The following is a 19517-nucleotide window of genomic DNA, read 5'->3' on the forward strand; positions in this document are numbered from 1 at the left end:
GCGTAGAGTTGTATCGGTGGTCGATAGAACTTGAGGGAATATTTGTTCTACCTTTAGCTCCTCATTGGGTTCGACACTCTTACTTACCAAAAGAGGCTATAATTGATCCCCTATACTTGTGAGTTATCAAGACCTTTTTCTGGCACCATTGCCGAGGAGTTATAGCGTGGGGTGAATATTCTCGTGTGTGCTTGTTTGCTTTATCACTAAGTAGATTTTATTTTTTGTTCTAAGTTGTTCTCTATCTTTAGTTATGGATATGGAACACGAAATACCAAAAAAATTAGGTTTACTTGCTACTCATGGAGATGGGGAACCTCCTAAAACCCTCGTGCTCATTATGTGAAAGATATTATGTACTACTTTGATACTCCTGAGAAAACCCCATTCAATTATGTTATGGGAGACACGTTGGATCAACGTGAGTACTTTAGGGATTATCGCTTGACACAAAAAGGGAAACTATTATGGGATCAAATTTATATGTTGTATTGGTATGCTAGGAAACTATGCTTGAGATATGATTATACTTGTTGCTCTAGGATGGAGGCTCCACACCTTCCATTTTCATGCAAATTTAATGGTAATGAAACCTTAGCTACTTATGCTAATGGTATATATGATTACTATGATCTAGAACAAATAGAAGAATTCCTTTCTTTTATGGGTGCTTATGAAATTGAATCTTTGTTTAAAGAGTGTGAAAATCTTAATGATGTTGTTTACAGACTTGAAATTTTTGCTATACTTAAATATTGCTATGAGAATTATGAATTCAATTCTGATATTGATGATTTTATTGAGAGAGTCTCCGCTGTCCAAGAAGAGACTAATATTTTGCAAGAGTCTATGGAAGAAGGAATTGATGAAATTGTGGGCTCATTGGATGAAAAAGATGATGAGGAGAGCGAAGAACAAAAGGAGGAAGAGCGGATTAGCTACCCGTGCCCACCTTCTAATGAGAGTAACTCTTCAACTCATACATTGTTTAATTCTCCTTCGTGCTTACCAAAGGATGATTGCTATGATGATTGTTATGATCCTGTTAATTCTTTTGAAATATCCCTTTTTGATGATGCTTGCTATGCTTAGGGCCAAGAAGCCAATATGAATTATGCTTATGGAGATGAACTTGCTATAGTTCCTTACGTTAAACATGAAATTGTTTCTATTGCACCCATGCATGATAGTCCTATTATCTTTTTGAATTCTCCTGACTACACTATATCGGAGAAGTTTGCCCTTATTAAGGATTATATTGATGGGTTGCCTTTCACTACTACACATGATGATTTTGATAGATATAATATGCATGTGCTTGCTTCTCCTACTTGCAATTATTATGAGAGAGGAACTATAACTCCACCTCTCTATGTTTCCCACACAATAAAATTGCAAGAAACTGTTTATACTATGCATTGGCCTTTACTATGTGTGCATGAATTGTTCTTTTATGACATGTCGATGCATAGGAAGAGAGTTAGAATTCATCATTGCTTGATTTATGTTACTTTGTGCTCACTACTAAATTACAAATCATTGTTAATTAAAATTGTCTTTGATATACCTTGGGATCCAGGTGGATTCATTACTTGATCACTATATGCCTAGCTTAATGGCTTTAAAGAAAGCGCTGCCAGGGAGACAACCCGGAAGTTTTAGAGAGTCATTTATTTCTGTTGAGTGCTTTTATAAAGTTTAAAAACAAACAAAAAATATAGGGGAACCCAAAACTTTTCAAAAAGGAAAGTGAAAGTGAGAAAGACAAGCATTGTTGAAGTGGGGGAGCTCCTTGAACTTTGTTCATGCTCATGGAAACTTTGTGAATCTTAATTACAGAAAATTTTCAACAAAAATAATTACCCCCTTGTACAATTCCATTATATTATAAAAATAATGTGCCAAGGTTTGCCTTTAGGATGTGTTTAGATTGCTTGTTGGTTTGTGCGGTGCAAGATAGAAACTTTGGCTGTAGTGCGCAATTTTACATTTTTTACTGGAACGTCAAATGGTTCTGAAGCTTTTTGCACTGTCTTTCTATATAAAGTTTTTATTTTTACTAATTTTGGCAGAATTTTTGGAGTACCAGAAATATGGTGAATGTTCAGATTACTACAGACTGTCCTGTTTAAGACAGATTCTGTTTTTGATGCATAGTTTGCTTGTTTTGATGAAACTGTCGATTTCTATCAGTGGATGTAGCCATACAAAAGTTATATTGCAGTAGATACAATGCAAAAACAAAATATGAATTGGTGTGCAACAGTACTTAGAGTAGTGATTTGGTTTATTATACTAACGGATCTTACCGAACTTTCTGTTGAGTTTTGTGTGGATGAAGTGTTCGAAGATCGAGGAGGTCTCGATGTGAGAATAAGAAGAAGAGGCAAGAGCTCAAGCTTGGGGATGCCCAAGGCACCCCACGTAAATATTCAAGGAGAATCAAGCATCTAAGCTTGGGGATGCCCCGGAAGGCATCCCATCTTTCTTCAACAAGTATTGGTATGTTTTCAGATTCGTTTTCGTTCATGCGATATGTGCAAATCTTGGGGTGTCTTTTGCATTTAGTTTTCACTTTTATTTTATGCACCATGCTGGAATGAGATAGTCCATGGTTGATTTATAGAATGTTCATTGCACTTCACTTAAATCTTTTGAGTATGGCTTTATAGAATGCTTCATGTGCTTCACTTATATCATTTGAAGTTTGGATTGTCTGTTTCTCTTCACATAGAAAACCACCATTTGTAGAATGCTCTTTTGCTTCACTTATATTTGTTAGAGCGTGGGCATATCTTTTGTAGAAAGAATTAAACTCTCTTGCTTCACTTATATATATTTAGAGAGATGACAGGAATTGGTCATTCACATGATTAGTCATAAAATCCTACATAAAACATGTAGATCATTGAATATGATATGTTTGATTCTTTGCAATAGTTTTGCGATATATAGATGATAATATGTGGGAGGTACTAGTAAATGGTTGTGTTTAGTAATAATATTGGTGTTAAGGTTTGTGATTCCCGAAGCATGCACGTATAGTCTCTCATTATGCTAAGAAGTTGGAGCATGATTTATTATTGATTGTCCTCCTTTGTGTGAAGATCGGGGGCGCACGATGGTTAACTCCTACCAACCTCCCCCCAAGGAGCATGCGTAGTAGTACTTTGCTTCGAGGGCTAATAAACTTTTGCAATATATATATGAGTTCTTTATGACTAATGTGAGTCCATGGATTATATGCACTCTCACCCTTCCATCATTGCTAGCCTCTTCGGTACCGTGCATTGCCCTTTCTCACCTCGAGAGTTGGTGCAAACTTCGCCGGTGCATCCAAACCCCGTGATACGATACGCTCTATCACACATAAGCCTCCTTATATCTTCCTCAAAACAGCCACCATACCTACCTATTATGGCATTTCCATAGCCATTTCGAGATATATTGCCATGCAACTTCCATCATCATCATATACATGACTTGAGCATTCATTGTCATATTGCTTTGCATGATCGTAAGATAGCTTGCATGATGTCTTTTCATTGCTACGCTAGATCATTGCACATCCCAGTACACCATTGGAGGCATTCATATAGAGTCATATTTTTGTTCTAGTATCGAGTTGTAATATTGAGTTGTAAGTAAATAAAAGTGTGATGATCATTGAGGGAGTCCCGGATTAGGGGGTGTCCAGATAGCCGGACTACCATCATCGGCCGAACTATCATCGGCCGGACTATCATCATCATCGACCGGACTCCAAGACTATGAAGATACAAGATTGAAGACTTCGTCCCGTGTCCGGATGGGACTTTCCTTGGCGTGGAAGGCAAGCTTGGTGATACGGATACGTAGATCTCCTACTATTGTAACCGACTCTATGTAACCCTAGCCCTCTCTGGTGTCTATATAAACCGGATGGCTCTAGTCCGTAGGACACAACAACAACAACAACCATTACAATCATACCATAGGCTAGCTTCTAGGGTTTAGCCTCCTTGATCTCGTGGTAGATCCACTCTTGTAAACATCCACAATATCAATATCAATCAAGCAGTACATAGGGTTTTACCTCCATCAAGAGGGCCCGAACCTGGGTAAAACATCGTGTCCCTTGCCTCCTGTTACCATTGATCCTAAGACGCACAGCTTGGGACCCCCTACCGAGATCCGCCGGTTTTGATACCGACAATGGTGCTTTTATTTAGAGTTCCGCTGTGTGATCCGCGAAAGGATCAATGGCTCGATTGCAGGTCAACTGCGACGTCGGTTTCTTCATCACCAGCTCGACTGGTCACCTTGGCTTGACCGAGGACTACGCCCTACCTCCGATCGTCATGTTCGGATGAAGGCCTTCATCAAACACCAACTCCGATCTCTATCAAGATCATGGAGGAGTCATCCATGGAGCTCGGGGGCTCAACATCAACATTGCCCTCAGGCGACCGTGCTGTTTTTCTGGACAACAAACTTGTATCCGCCGCCACCGCCTCCTCGAGTGTCGCCTAAATGATTACTTCGGTGGAATTATGCGGAATTAAGTCTACCACAACCTTGCAAAAATTTCGTCGAGTTCCGATGGAGGAATCTCCGGCGATCTCCGATATACCGGAGCCCTGTTGAATCTGGACGAGAATCCGGACGAGTTTAGGGCGTGGTATCCAGCGTCTAGCTCGGATGTCCTTTGGAGGATCCAACTGTTGATTTGCTGCGAAATTCCCTTATCTACCACCTGCCAAAAATTCAGCTCGATCCAACCGTCCAAACTCCGGGAAACTTCTGATTAGTGCATCACTTTTTGGATCTGTTTTCTGCGCGAAAACGAATCCGACCCGAGTTCGTCTTTTTTATGAACGGGATTTCAGACATCCTTTTTGAAGGAGGTTTTGTATGGGGTATTGTGTTTTGTTCCCGAACACATCCCACTAACTTTAAAATCTTTTGAACATGATCTTCAACATCATGCTGGTGTCAAACCAGTCCGGCAATATTGCTCCACGGCTGCCGACCTGCGCTAGACACGTCGTCACTTTGTTGAGCCAGGCTCAACTTCTTCGGATCATCATCTTGGAAAGCCGAACAAGAGTCCGGCATCGCGAAGGATAAATCATCACCAACATCGCTGTCCCACGGATTACACGGAGCGGGCATACCGGCATCGCCGCACGGTCGCTTCATCAAGCCGGCATCGACCACGTCACGACCTGCATCGGCAGGGCCGCACTATTGCTTCTTCAAGCTAGTGTCCATCACGCCGACCTACTTCGACATCTCGGCTGGACCGGGGGCTTTGCCATCTCTTCATCAACCTACTCCGGACACTTAGGCGTCACTAGCCGACCAGGCATGGGTGCGCGAATCGAGTCCCAATTTTGGGAATCGCCTTCCTTCGGATTGCTACAACAAATAAACCAGGTGCTATTAATCCTAGTATGTTTTTTGCTTGTTTGGGTTAATTTTTTCCCAAGGAATTATTACTCTGGTTAGTCCAGCATATGTACACAGGTCTATCAAATGGTGGCCGCATTATCAACGGTCGCATGATGGTTCGGTCAGTTTCCGTACACAGTTCGGCGAACGCCGCATCCGGAACTCGGACCGACCTGTGAATCTAGGCTTTGCCACGCCTTTACTGCATTACGCCGACGACCTGCATCGACATCGACTTCGGCGCCAGGCCATATTTCTTTTACTACTCACTTTGCATAAATTATTTATTATGCAACATTTTTTTAATTCCTATTATTACTATTATCCCCGGTCTGCACTATTTTTTGTGCATAGGAAAATGATCCAGCCAGACTATATCCTTTGACGTCACCTCGGCTGGACGGGGGGCTTCGTCAACACTTCATTACCACATGCCGGGGACTTCGGCATCACTCTGCCGTCCTGCATTGACCGTGCTATGTCACCACTTCGGAGTGCCGAGCTCCTTGCTTCGCCACCTCGGGACCGGCCTGGGGGATGGAACCTTGTCCCGCATCAAGCTCGGACCGCATCGTCAATACCGAACACATTAACCAGCTAAGTTGCCTTCATGCTCAAAGTTTTAAATTTCTAACTTGTGTTCGGTTCGACCAAGCATTATACTTTTTTGGAAAAAAGTTGCTTGTAAAAATTTTCCTTGTCGAAACTTTGTTCGCTCACACTTGACGCGCTACCCACGCTCATTATACCTGGGGGCTTCTTTAACAGAAGCTTATTAATACGGGCTTTATGCCCAGCACATGTGTCACACTTCCGCATGTACCTTTTATTCACCATTATATGCATTGATATGACTTAAGTTTTGGCCAAGCTGGGTTGCCTGGCTCCTGTGCTTACCCCTACGTTCCCGATTGTTCGACTAGGTGGTAAAGGGAGCACCTCTGCGATTGTTACTGCCGGGTCAGCCGGATGTGTACCTCAGACTGGGTGAAGCCGAAAGCTAGCGTTCTTAAGGGAATACTCGGTCAGTGAACTAAAAGATGATTTCTTACCTATTTATGTACCTGCCCCCAGATGTTTTTCTGCTCTTTTCGCAGTCCGGACATGCACTTTAGGGCATGCCTCCCAGGGAAAGGAACCTCTAACGGAACTATTCTCTCTGGAAGATGTTTCTTACTAACCATGTAATATAACATAACTGGTTGGGCACTTGTTTGATAAAGCACTAATGACCCCTACGCCTGGTCTCCACGCATGCCCTGGTTTTTATAACCGCGAGGGTATTCGGACACACTCCGGACTATTGGGTCCAGAGGTTGAAGCGAAAAGGTCCGCTACGACAAACGATCTACAATCCGGCTAGAAGGCATTCTACATGTCACCTTACATTTTATAGTCAACTTTTACCCAAGTCGCTTGGGGGCTCTTATGTTTATTTGAGCCGTTTCATACTAAGTGTTTTTCTTCTTAGTCGTTGCAAAGTTAAAGCACGACAGAAGCACTTTTTTTCTAAAGTCCAATTTTCGGATTGGCACCGAACACTTGATCTTGTTCGGACGTCATGTTTTTACTGACGTTTTTTGGTTTTCCAAGCTTTTGGCACTTTTAACTATTTGTGTGTTTTCAGCACAAGTCTCGCAGTGCAACGTCGGACACCTTTAGAGATTCGGCAAAAACATTCTCGGATATTGCTATATATGCATCAGCTTCGAATTGTGTTTTCGTTCAATAGTTGGGTTGCCCGGCTCCCGCGCTTGCCTCCTACGTTCCTCTTTGTTCGGCTAGGTGTGCAAAGGGAGAACCACTGCGATTGTGCTTCCAGCTCGCATAGTCAAGCACCTCAGTGGAGAAAGCCGAAAACTGACTGTCACAATAGGTGTAAACTGGTCAGTGATCCGATGATTATATTAAATGACGGGCCATTCATAACATTGGCCGAAGTGTTTCCGGCTTGACCTCGACTGTCGCCGAACACTACCGGGGGCTATTAACTGGCCTCCCAAACTAAATCCTCAATCTTTTGCTCTTACATTGGAGCTGAGGTTTCATGATCATGCTTAGCATGACAACCCAAAGAAAGGAACCGATAGCGGGACTATTTTCTTTGTAAGACATTTCTTCTGTTAAACAGCAATATAACATATCTCTCTGCGTACCTTTGTTTAGAAAGCCGTATGACCAGATTGCCTTGTTTGTCGTAAATCTTTGCCCTCATAAAGGCTTTATAAAGTAGGACAAACACTCCTCGGCTATCGGCCGAGGAGGTTGAAGCCCATGGTCGGTCAACAAAGTTTTGTACAATGCGGATCCGAACATTAATGACATAAAGTACTTGGATACATTGAGTCATTACACATAATTTGTGATTTTACTATGGATATTGATCCTTAATTCGGCCACCCGTGCCCGCATTAAGGCTCGGGGGCTACTGGGCTTCGGGCTTATTATTTACAAATATTAAAGGGGCACATTGATCCCCTGATCTGGTGTTGTCACCCGACCAATGTCTCGGGGGCTACTGCATTGCTTGTTCTATGCAGAAAATCTTAAGTGCAATACAGTTTCCAAGGAGATTTTGATCCTCAGGTTGGTCGGCCGCACACAACCTGAGTCTCGAGGACTGAGCACGCCGCTTTTTGTGTCCCGAAGTATTCTGCCGAGCTAGGACTTGATCCTCAGACCGATTTTGCAAATCAACCTGAGTCTCAGCAGCTACGCGGATCAGCGGTCTTATGTCATCCTTCAGGTGCACCTCGGGATTTAGACCGATACATACCTTGAGGGCTACTGGCTATATATCTTGTCAAAGAATAAATTACATCAATAAAAAACATTGACCAAAAATCAGCCCATGACCGAGGTGCTTAACCACCTCGGAAGCAGTTCGACATATAGCTCGGATGCAAGTGGCTGGCTCCTTAGAGGGCATTTCCGGCATTAAGCTCGGTTAAACTCCTTCAAACTTCTTTGAACCAAGGTGATTTGTGACACCTCGGATAAAGTCCAGCGTTGGAACTCGGATACATAGTCCGGCGTTGGAGCTCGGATACAGTCCGGCGTTGGAGCTCGGATACATAGTCCGGCATTAGATCTGGGAAGCAGTCCGGCATTGGTGCTTGGCTGCAAAAGATACCTCGAATGCAGTCCGGCGTTGGAGCTCGGACGCAAGAGGACGTTGCCACCCGGGAACAACTTCAAACCCGAGGCATGGCATAAAAATAGCAAGGCATTGATAAAGGCCGTAAACTTAAAGGGGCTCCTCGGATACCCAACGCGTAAACTCGTTGAATGCATTTCGGCGATCCTCAAGATAGAAGATGAGAAGATTTGTTGAACCAGTTTTCAAGACCGGCAGCCGAAGATGAAGAACAGTTCGGAAGAATCGAGGAGCGTCCCTAACTTGAAGACCGGTTCAGGGGGCTACTGAGGGAGTCCCGGATTAGGGGGTGTCCGGATAGCCGGACTACCATCATCGGCCAAACTATCATCGGCCGGACTATCATCATCATCGACCGAACACCAAGACTATGAAGATACAAGATTGAAGACTTCGTCCCATGTCCGGATGGGAATTTCCTAGGCGTGGAAGGCAAGCTTGGCGATACGGATACGTAGATCTCCTACTATTGTAATCGACTCTATGTAACCCTAGCCCTCTCCGGTCTCTATATAAATCGGATGGCTCTAGTCCGTAGGACACAACAACAACAACAACCATTACAATCATACCATAGGCTAGCTTCTAGGGTTTAGCCTCCTTGATCTCGTGGTAGATCCACTCTTGTAAACATCCACAATATCAATATCAATCAAGCAGGACGTAGGGTTTTACCTCCATCAAGAGGGCCCGAACCTGGGTAAAACATCGTGTCCCTTGCCTCCTGTTACCATTGATCCTAAGACGCACAGCTTGGGACCCCCTACCCGAGATCCGCCGGTTTTGATACCGACAATCATCATTATTAGAGCATTGCCCCAATGAGGAAAGGATGATGGAGACTATGATTCCCCCACAAGTCGGGATGAGACTCCAGACTTTAAAAAAAGAGGCCAAAGAAGCCCAAATAAAAAAATAGGCCAAAGAAGCCCAAATAAAAAAAACAGGCCAAAGAAGCCCACCAAAACAAAAAACAAAAACAATGAGATAGAAAGAGAGAAGGGGCAATGTTACTATCGTTTTACCACACTTGTGCTTCAAAATAGCACCATGTTCTTCATATAGAGAGTCTCTTGAGTTATCACTTTCATATACTAGTGGGAATTTTCATTATAGAACTTGGCTTGTATATTCCGATGATGGGCTTCCTCAAATGCCCGAGGTCTTCATGAGCAAGCAAGTTGGGTTCACACCCACTTAATTTCAGTTTGAGCTTTCATACACTTATAGCTCCAGTGCATCCGTTGCATGGCAATCCCTACTCCACGCATTGACATCAATTGATGGGCATCTCCATAGCCTGTTGATTAGCCGCGTCGATGTGAGACTTTCTCCCATTTTGTCTTCTCCACACAACCTCCACCATCAAACTCTATTCCACCTCTAGTGCTATATCCATGGCTTGCGCTCATATATTGCATGAGGGTTGAAAAAGTTGAAGCGCGTTAAAAAGTATGAACCAATTACTCGGCTTGTCATCAGAGTTGTGTGTGATAAATACTTTGTGTTAAGAAGACAGAGCATGACAAGATTATATGATTTTGTAGGGATAGCGTTCTTTAGCATTGATATTTTGAAAGACATGATTGTTTGTTGGGATGCCTGAGTATTGATGTCTTTATGTCAAATTATAGACTATTGCTTTGAATCACTTATGTCTTAATATTCATGCCATGATTGGATATATGATCAAGATTATGCTAGGTAGCATTCCACATTAATTTTTTTATCATTTACCTACTCGAGGACGAGCAGGAATTAAGCTTGGGGATGTTGATACGTCTCTGTCGTATCTATAATTTTTTATTGTTCCATCCCAATATTCTACAACTTTCATATACTTTTGGCAAACTTTTATACTATTTTTGGGACTAACATATTGATCCAGTGCCTAGTGCCAGTTCCTGTTTGTTGCATGTTTTTTGTTTCGCAGAAAACCCATATCAAACGGAGTCCAAGCAGGATAAAAACTGATGGAGATTTTTTTTGGAATATTTATGATTTTTGGGAAGAAGAATCAACGCGAGATGATGCCCGAGGGGGCCACGAGGCAGGGGGCACGCCCTGGGCCCTCGTGGCCACCCCGTAAGGAGGTTGGTGCCCTTCTTTTCCCGCAAGAAAGCAAATATCCAGATAGAGATCATGTCCAAATTTGAACCCAATCGGAGTTATGGATCTCCGGGAATATAAGAAACGGTGAAAGGCCAGAATCAAAAACGCAGAAACAGAGAGAGACAGAGAGACAGATCCAATCTCGGAGGGGCTCTTGCCCCTCCCACGCCATGGAGACCATGGACCAGAGGGGAAACCCTTCTCCCATCTATGGAGAAGGTCAAGGAATAACAAGAAGAAGGGGGGGCTCTCTGCCCCTCTCTCCTGGTGGCGCCGGAACACCGTCGGGGCCATCATCATCACCGTGATCTACACCAACACCTCTGTCATCTTCAACAACGTCTCCATCACCTCCCCCCATCTATCTACAGTGGTCCACTCTCCCGCAACCCGTTGTACCCACTACTTGAACATGGTGTTTTATGCTTCATATTATTATCCAATGATGTGTTGCCATCCTATGATGTCTGAGTAGATTTTCGTTGTCCTATCGGTAATTGGTGAATTGCTATGATTGATTTAATTTGCTTGTGGTTATGTTGTTGTCCTTTGCTGCCCATCATATGAGCACGCATGTGGATCACACCATAGGGTTAGTTATATGTTGATAGGACTATGTATTGGAGGGCAAGAGTGATAGAAGCTTCAACCTAGCATAGAAATTGATACATACGGGATTGAAGGGGGGCCAATATATCTTAATGCTATGGTTGGGTTATAACTTAATGAACGTTAGTAGTTGCGGATGCTTGCTAATAGTTCCAATCATAAGTGCATAGAATTCCAAGTCTGGGATGACATGCTAGCAGTGGCCTCTCCCACATAAAACTTGCTATCGGTCTAGTAAAGTAGTCAATTTCTTAGGGACAATTACATAACTCCTACCACCACTATTCCACACTTGCTATACTAAATTTATTGCTTCTTTATCTAAACAGCCCCTAGTTTTTATTTACGTGCTCTTTCTATTCTTGCAAACGTATCCAACAACACCTACAAAGTCCTTCTAGTTTCATACTTGTTTTAGGTAAAGCGAACGTTAAGCGTGCGTAGAGTTGTATCGATGGTCAATAGAACTTGAGGGAATATTTGTTCCACCTAAAGATCCTTGTTGGGTTCGACACTCTTACTTATCGAAAGAGGCTACAATTGATCCCCTATACTTGTGGGTTATCACCGCTACTCAACAACCAGATGACGCATATGATGGAGCTTTATTGCATGGCGAGGCCGGCCATGGAGGACCTTTATGTTAACCTCTGGCCCGTGGAACCCCTACTGAGCAGCTTCTTTGGATTGGTTGCTCGGCACCAAGGCGCTAGTCCCCAGGTGTTTCGCTGGAAGTGCTCTGCCTGCATGGAGGGTGTGCGCATCATGCGTATGCGTGCATGAAGATGCACTATACTCAAGTTAATGGGACACAACTGGCTTTGAGACCTCCTGTCGGGAAGGACTGTGCTCCCGAGCAGTATATGTCAGGGGTGATAGAGGATGCTCGGATCATCGAGACCCATTGTAGCAAATACAACCTATTTTTACTAGGTGTCACTTCGGAATGCCGAAGTTGTAATGATGTAAGAAGACAAGCTTTTTATTGTTTCATGTTCGTCTTTGTCATCCAGTTTGTTTTTATTTTGACTCCTATGGGACCGTTGAATATTGAAAGTGGCTAGTCGTTGGCTTTCGCCCCCTTACAGACATGTTGGTAAAAACTAGTCAATCAGACTATTTTGGCTTTAGAACTTCACTTAGTCATAGGAGCTTAAGTGTGGGGGCTGGTTAAGTGTTCGACCGGGACTAGGTTGATCCAATTAATCACTTCAGCTAATTTGACATGAGCTCATCGTCTAACACAAATGATCTCTATCAATCTTTAGTTTGACGTAGTCGTCGGATTGTTGACTAGTTTGTGCCTATCATGACTGTTAATTTTCGACTTTCTCCACTTAGGCACTTAACCATTTGAGCTGGAAGTGCAATCATAGTGGTTCTCCCTTGACGCCCTTAGCCAAATAATGCGAAAACATAAGGGGTAAGCACAGGAGCCAGGCAACCCAACTATTGACCAAAGACATGGTTTTGAAACCGATGCATATAATGCAATGTCTGAGATGCCTAATACTTATATATGAGTATCAGATTAAATTGACAAGGAGTAAATTTGAGCCCTCGGTATAGGACCGATTAATTTGAAATTGAACTATATCATGATGGTTATCTTTGGCTCACAGCAATAAAGAAAAGAAAATAACACAAATATATGCATAGCGACCATGAATGGTCTTTTTTCTTTGATTTATAGGGTCGAAGCATACATGTTGAGCTTTATCAAAGAAACTCTAAAAGATACATAAAATAAGGAGGTTTTGTACATGGCAACTTAAGTTGGGGTATAAACATCCGTTATCGGCCATGTCGCACGTCTGTGCCTCCGTTTTATCTAGTAGCATTACCTTGTCCAATCCAAGGTTCACCAGTGCAACGTGCTACACCAGCATTTGCTATGCCTGACGCAATCGACTGGCGGGCCCCTTGAAGAGGTTGTGCCAAGTATCCGTGTTTGGAAAGCTTGATATTGTTTAAGAAGCCACTCCTGGTGGGCCTATGACAGTGCCTTGATAATAACCAGGATTGAGATGGCCTACTGTCCGATTGAGTTGAACAGTGTGGCTTTTTAGTGTGCTCCATATCCCCCATGGGATTTTAAGTGTGAAGTTGTGAACCCGAGGTACGTAGTCCTCGGTTAATAGGGGAGAGCCGTGATGTCTACTACACAACTTATTCTTGTAGAATCGTGTTGGGACTTTGATGACCCAGAAGTATAGGGGATCAATCGTAGTCCTTTTGATAAGTAAGAGTGTTGAACCCAACGAGGAGCAGAAGGAAATGACAAGCGGTTTTCAGCAAGGTATTTTCTGCAAGCAATGAAATTATCCATAACAGATAGTTTGATAGCACGATAATTCGTAACAAGTGACAAGTAGCAATAGTAACAAAGTTCCAACATGGTAGCCTGATCTTTTTTATAGCAAAGGATAGGCCAGAACTTTCTCTTGTAGCAAGCAAAGCATTCTTAAGGACACATGGGAATTCATCTAGTCACTTTCGCCATGTTTGTTTGATTCGCCTACTTTGATAATTTGATATGTGGGTGGACCGGTGCTTGGGTGTTGCTCTTACTTGAACAAGCCTCCCATGTATGATTACCCCCTCTCGCAAGCATATGCAACTACGAAATAAGAATTAATATAAATCTAACCATAGCATGAAACATAAGGATCCAAATCAGCCCCTTACAGAATAGTGCATAAACTAGAGTTTAAGCTTCTGTCACTCTAGAAACCCATCATATAGTTACTACTTGCTACGTCTTGAGCTTGTGTTGGTTTTCCTTGAAGAGGAAAGGGTGATGCAGCAATAGTAGCGTAAGTATTTCCATCAGTTTTTGAGAACCAAGGTATTAATCCAGTAGGAGGCTCCCCACAAGTCCCACGTACAAACAAGAACTCGCAACCAACGCAATAATGGGGTTGTCAATCCCTTCACGGCCACTTGCGAAAGTGAGATCTGATAGAGATAATATGATAACATAAATATATTTTTGGTATTTTATAATATAGATTGGAAAAGTAAATATGCAAATAAAAGTAGATTGAAAACTTATACGATAAGAGATAGACCCGGGGGCCATAGGTTTCACTAGTGGCTTCTCTCAAGATAGCATAATTATCACGGTGGGTGAACAAATTACTCTCGATCAATTGATAGAAAAGCGAATAATTATGAGATTACCTAGGCATGATCATGTATATAGGCATCACGTCCGTGACAAGTAGACCGACTCCTGCCTGCATCTACTACTATTACTCCACACATCGACCGCTATCCAGCATGCATCTAGAGTATTAAGTTCATAAAGAACAGAGTAACGCATTAAGAAAGATGACATGATGTAGAGGGATAAACTCATGAAATATGATATAAACCCCATCTTTTTATCCTCGATGGCAACAATATAATACATGCCTTGCTGCCCCTGCTATCACTGGGAAAGGACACCGCAAGATTGAACCGAAAGCTAAGCACTTCTCCCATTGCAAGAAAGATCAATCTAGTAGGCCAAACCAACGCTACAAGGATTCCGGTCTATTGCAACAAAAATTATTGCTACAACTATATTTTGTTGCAATAAAATGCTATATCACCACAAAATTCCAGTTCATGGTAATAGGATCTACATATTGCCACAATTTTGTTTCACCGCGCTAAGTACTCGTTTTGTTGCAATAAAAGCCATATGTTGCCACAAGCTGCATCGACGTTGTAATATGGTAGTGATATTGCGACCGTTTTGTTCCGTTGCATGAATTGGTCATCTTGTTGCAATAAAGGTTAGGTATTGCACCAAAGTACATCTTTGTGGTAATATTTAGACATATATTGCAACAACTCTGACATGTGGCACTAGTCATGGATACTATTGCAACAAAGCATGTATTGGTCGTAATAGTGTGGCTTTTTGCCTCACCTTTGTTGCATTGCAATAACTATTACATATTGCGACAAATTGAGCATTCATGGTAATACGTACAACATAATGCAACAATCCTCTTGTGTTGCCAAAAAAGGAGCAGGATATTGCAACGGTATTCTCTACAGTGCACCTGATTTTTTTCATTTATTTATTATACTATTTCGCATGATCTGATTAAAGGGGCGTACTAGTTTACAGAGGTATTAAGACATTAGGTACCACAACTTGCACCTAAGTAGCATTTTAGTCGCATATCTTGCAAAGTGGACATCAGTGGTACCACAACTTGGAGGAACGCTCGCTTACGTGCGTGCTAAGTGTTGCACTCTCGCGGACGCCCTTCACTTTAGGGTTTCCTGCACCGCCAGGGTCTCCTCCACTCGCCCTACTGACCTCCGGTAGCAAGGTCGTCTTCGGCACCGAAAAGACGGCAAGCTCAGTGCCCTTCTCACAAAGGTGAGTCATGAGAACTGAGCAACAAATCCTCACATTCTCTTCCTAATTTTTCTGTATCTTGCTTGATGTGATGGTATGTATTTATGTGTGCTTTTAATAAAAAAAAGGAGATTCAATATAAAATTATGTGTTAAACAGAGAAATTGAGCAAGGCTACATACTAGCTATTTTTAAACACTCCCAGGTTCCATTTAAACAACTCTTCAGCCACCAATTGAGCAGCATAACAACTGTATCCCAGCCTAATTTCCAGCAAGAATTCATCAGCAGATCAACAACACTACATCAAGATTTTAGTAGGATATAACAAACCATCTCAATTTCCAGCAAGAATTCATCAGCAGATCAACAACACTACATCAAGATTTTAGTAGGATATAACAAACCGTCTCAGCGAGATATATAACACGTGTTTCAAAATTACAACACACAAGTTTCAGCGGCCGTACTTGTATAGATTGTATCTCGTGTATCAAAATGACAGCACACGCGTGTATCTTCTTGTAGTCCAGCCCAAGATCTCGGATCACCTTCCTTACTTTTCCGGGATTTGTACGAATGCAGTGACCCTTTGGCAACACCTGCGTGAACATCTGCAGAACTAAGTCACATGCTCTATTGGTCATCCCAGACACACACTTGATTTGGTAAAGCTTCACAATGAAAGATAGCTTCGTGAAATCCTTGCAACCTGGGTACAACTCTTTTTTTGCCTGTTTCAATAGTTCGAAGAAGACCTTGGCTGTTGCATTTGGCTCCTGGTTCCTTTCATCACCATTGGAATCATCCACAAGAACGTCTCCCACACCTTCACCAATGTTTGCATTGCTTTGCATGTTTGTGCCCCTTATGAGAGTATTGAGCATGTGACATACCCCAACACCATCATCTACAGTGTCTTCATTATCAGAATCTTCAAACATGCTTCCCTCATCTGATTGTTCACCATGGTATATCCAGTGAGTGTAGGTTGGATCCATCCCATTGAACAGCAAGTCACTATGAACATCCCTTTTCTTTTTCTAAACACTATTGAGACATCTCCTACATGGGCATGGGACCGTTGAGTCTGGGTGAGCACCATCAAAGGAAAAATTAAAGAAATCCTTCATGCCAGTTTGCCACTCAACAGAATCTCCCTGTCCATCCAGCTCTTTTCTCGTGTCATTTTTGCCTTATCTCCGTAAAGCCAATCCTGTTAAACAAACATAACAGCTGCTTTAGTAGCTGCATTATAGTCAATAGCATGACTAGATGCATTACAAGACAAGACAACAGGGGTACATACATACCAGTATTACTGTCACATGGTAAAGCAAAATTTATCTATACATTGTAAAGCAAAATTTGGTTGATGGAAGAAGAAATATTATTACTGTCACATGGTAGTATATGTGACATAAGGGTAAATAAGTTCAGTTTAGTAGTTGGCTAGATAATGCAAAAACAGAAATTCAGAGAGAGACAGTGAAGAGATCACGGCTCAAAAGTTTTAACTACTATTAACTTTGGCAATAACCTTACTTTAAATGATGGGGTTATATCTGATTATCACATCTTTAACCATTTGCAGGGTCATGTATCAGTAGAACAGCATAAAAATTATATTATCTCTTATGACAATCATAGTAATTAGTAACTTCAAAATAATTTTCAGTAATTAACAAATGTTGGTTTCCAGAGCTGCAATGCTTTATGTTCCATTGCAATTTCAGTATATAAAAGTTTAGTGGCATAAAAAACCTGCATACCAAGGACCCAAAACTAATTTCGTAGTATCAGTTTCATATACTCAAACATAATCATTCTACATGTGTGCACTCACATGACCTTCCAAGTGTCTTGATTATTTGCGGAACTTTCTTTTTGTCACAGTTGGTGTTTTCCTGGGGTTTTTTTCAGTTGACAGCTAGTTGTGATGTTATATGTAGTTAAGAACTATCAACCCAGGAATGGCACTGTCTTTGAGAAGAGTACTGAAGCCTGGAGTTATTACAAGAGATGCAACAGCTCAATTCGTTTGGGTTCAGAATCATTGCGGTTTGATGCAGAAAAGAAGGGCGGAACAGGTGGCGCGGCTGATGGTAGACCTCCTGTGCTCAACAAAGAAATGAATAGTATAGCTGTGTTTGGGTCCAATCCTGAAGGAGGGTTCTAATCAAGATTCTGAGTGCCCGACTGTAGGACCTGGTTGGCAAGCGTCTCATACTGACTACTGAGCGAGCTTCGGAGGAAAGATGCCAAGGTACTGCCTTGCAAAGACCTGAGGTGTTCCATCAAGTTGGACAACTGGGATCGTATCAAGGGAAACTAGCTCTCACTGCCAAGAACTAACTGGTCAGGACATATCAGTTATTTGTTTTGCAGTAATGTATTAGGTGGAGCAATTTAATTAGCTTGGCTAACTTGGTACAGTACGTTGCCTAGGCCACAAGTATGTTGATTAGTGTTTCATGCTAAGATGCCCATTTATAGCGTTGTCGATTTAAGTGTAAATCATGAAAGGGAAAATTTGCCATTTGCTTTATTTGTCGACCACCTGCATCATGATCTGCTCTTCTGCTCAAGAACATAGCATACCTTTATGCTACTGACCTCCATGAATGGGTGGTTCTACATACCAATAAAACAGCAAGCAAGGGAAAATCAGTCTGCTACTTTCAACCTAAAATCAGCATCCTTAGAGTATGTATAGCACAGTGCTAATAACCATGTGATGTATTTTGAATCTACATTTGCTGCACTTGCAATGAAAAATACAGAGGGAAACATGATGGGATAATCATACTATTGTTATTCTGGAGGTAGTGGCCGCAAGTCAGTTGAGCTCGTTGGTCGCAAGGGAGGTAGGCGAGCCATTCCGGGCGGCGCTAAACAAAGGGGCGGTTAACCAGGGGAGAGCTACTGCAGGGCGTCTGATCCAGCCGAGATCCAGCGAGAGCTGCTGCAGGATCGACCAGCCGAGATCCAGGGAGGAGGAAGCCGACGGGCGGAAGGCGCCGAGCGGCGAGTGGTGGAGCAAGGTTAGAGGGAGAGGGGAGCGGTAGGGAGGCGCTGGCGTGGGCTGCTTCGTCGCGTCGCCATGATGTGGCTGCTGGATGCGGCCAGCGCTTGGGTCGCGCGGCGGCTGAACAGGGGATCGAGGGTCCGGCGCGTGAAAAGGGAAGAGGAAAAGGATCGTGGGAAAAAAGGAGTGAACAAACCAGAAAAAATGATCGAAGGAAAAGAGGAGGAGATTTCCCACGGCGCAACCCACCAGACAGACAGGGCGTCTGATCCATCGCGCGGACGCGGACGCGCTCCACTAGATAGCATATATTACCTTTTTCTGAAAGTCTGATAGCGTATAGTATTACTGAAATATGTCCACGCAAAAAAGAAATACTAAAATATGTGATCGATGTAGCCCTTCTTTTTTGGTTTGAAAGAAGATACTAATTCTATTGACCAAACTTTGATTATCTGCAACTTGTAAACCACAAATCCAAATGACCTCATTATTTTTTATTTTTTTAAATTAAACTAATTTTTATATAGTAATTTGGTTGCATACTATTACCTACTTACTTAAGTAGTGTAGGTAGCATATGTCGGCCAACAGTCAACACGTATCAGCATCCTGCACCACTCATGTGATCACTAACATCGCCTCCGATGATCGGGTCGCCGTTGACGACCGAGTCGACTCTGGTCGCAGCTCCGTCAAAAGCTTCCAAGACTGTGCGCTCCATTCCCGAGCCCTCCGTCCATCTACCCGTGAGTCGTTGCAATAAATTAGTATAAATAAGAAATATACAAATACGTAAATTTTTGACATACCCCAAC

This window comes from Triticum aestivum, chromosome 2B (assembly GCF_018294505.1).
Source record: "Triticum aestivum cultivar Chinese Spring chromosome 2B, IWGSC CS RefSeq v2.1, whole genome shotgun sequence".
Lineage (NCBI taxonomy): Eukaryota > Viridiplantae > Streptophyta > Magnoliopsida > Poales > Poaceae > Triticum > Triticum aestivum.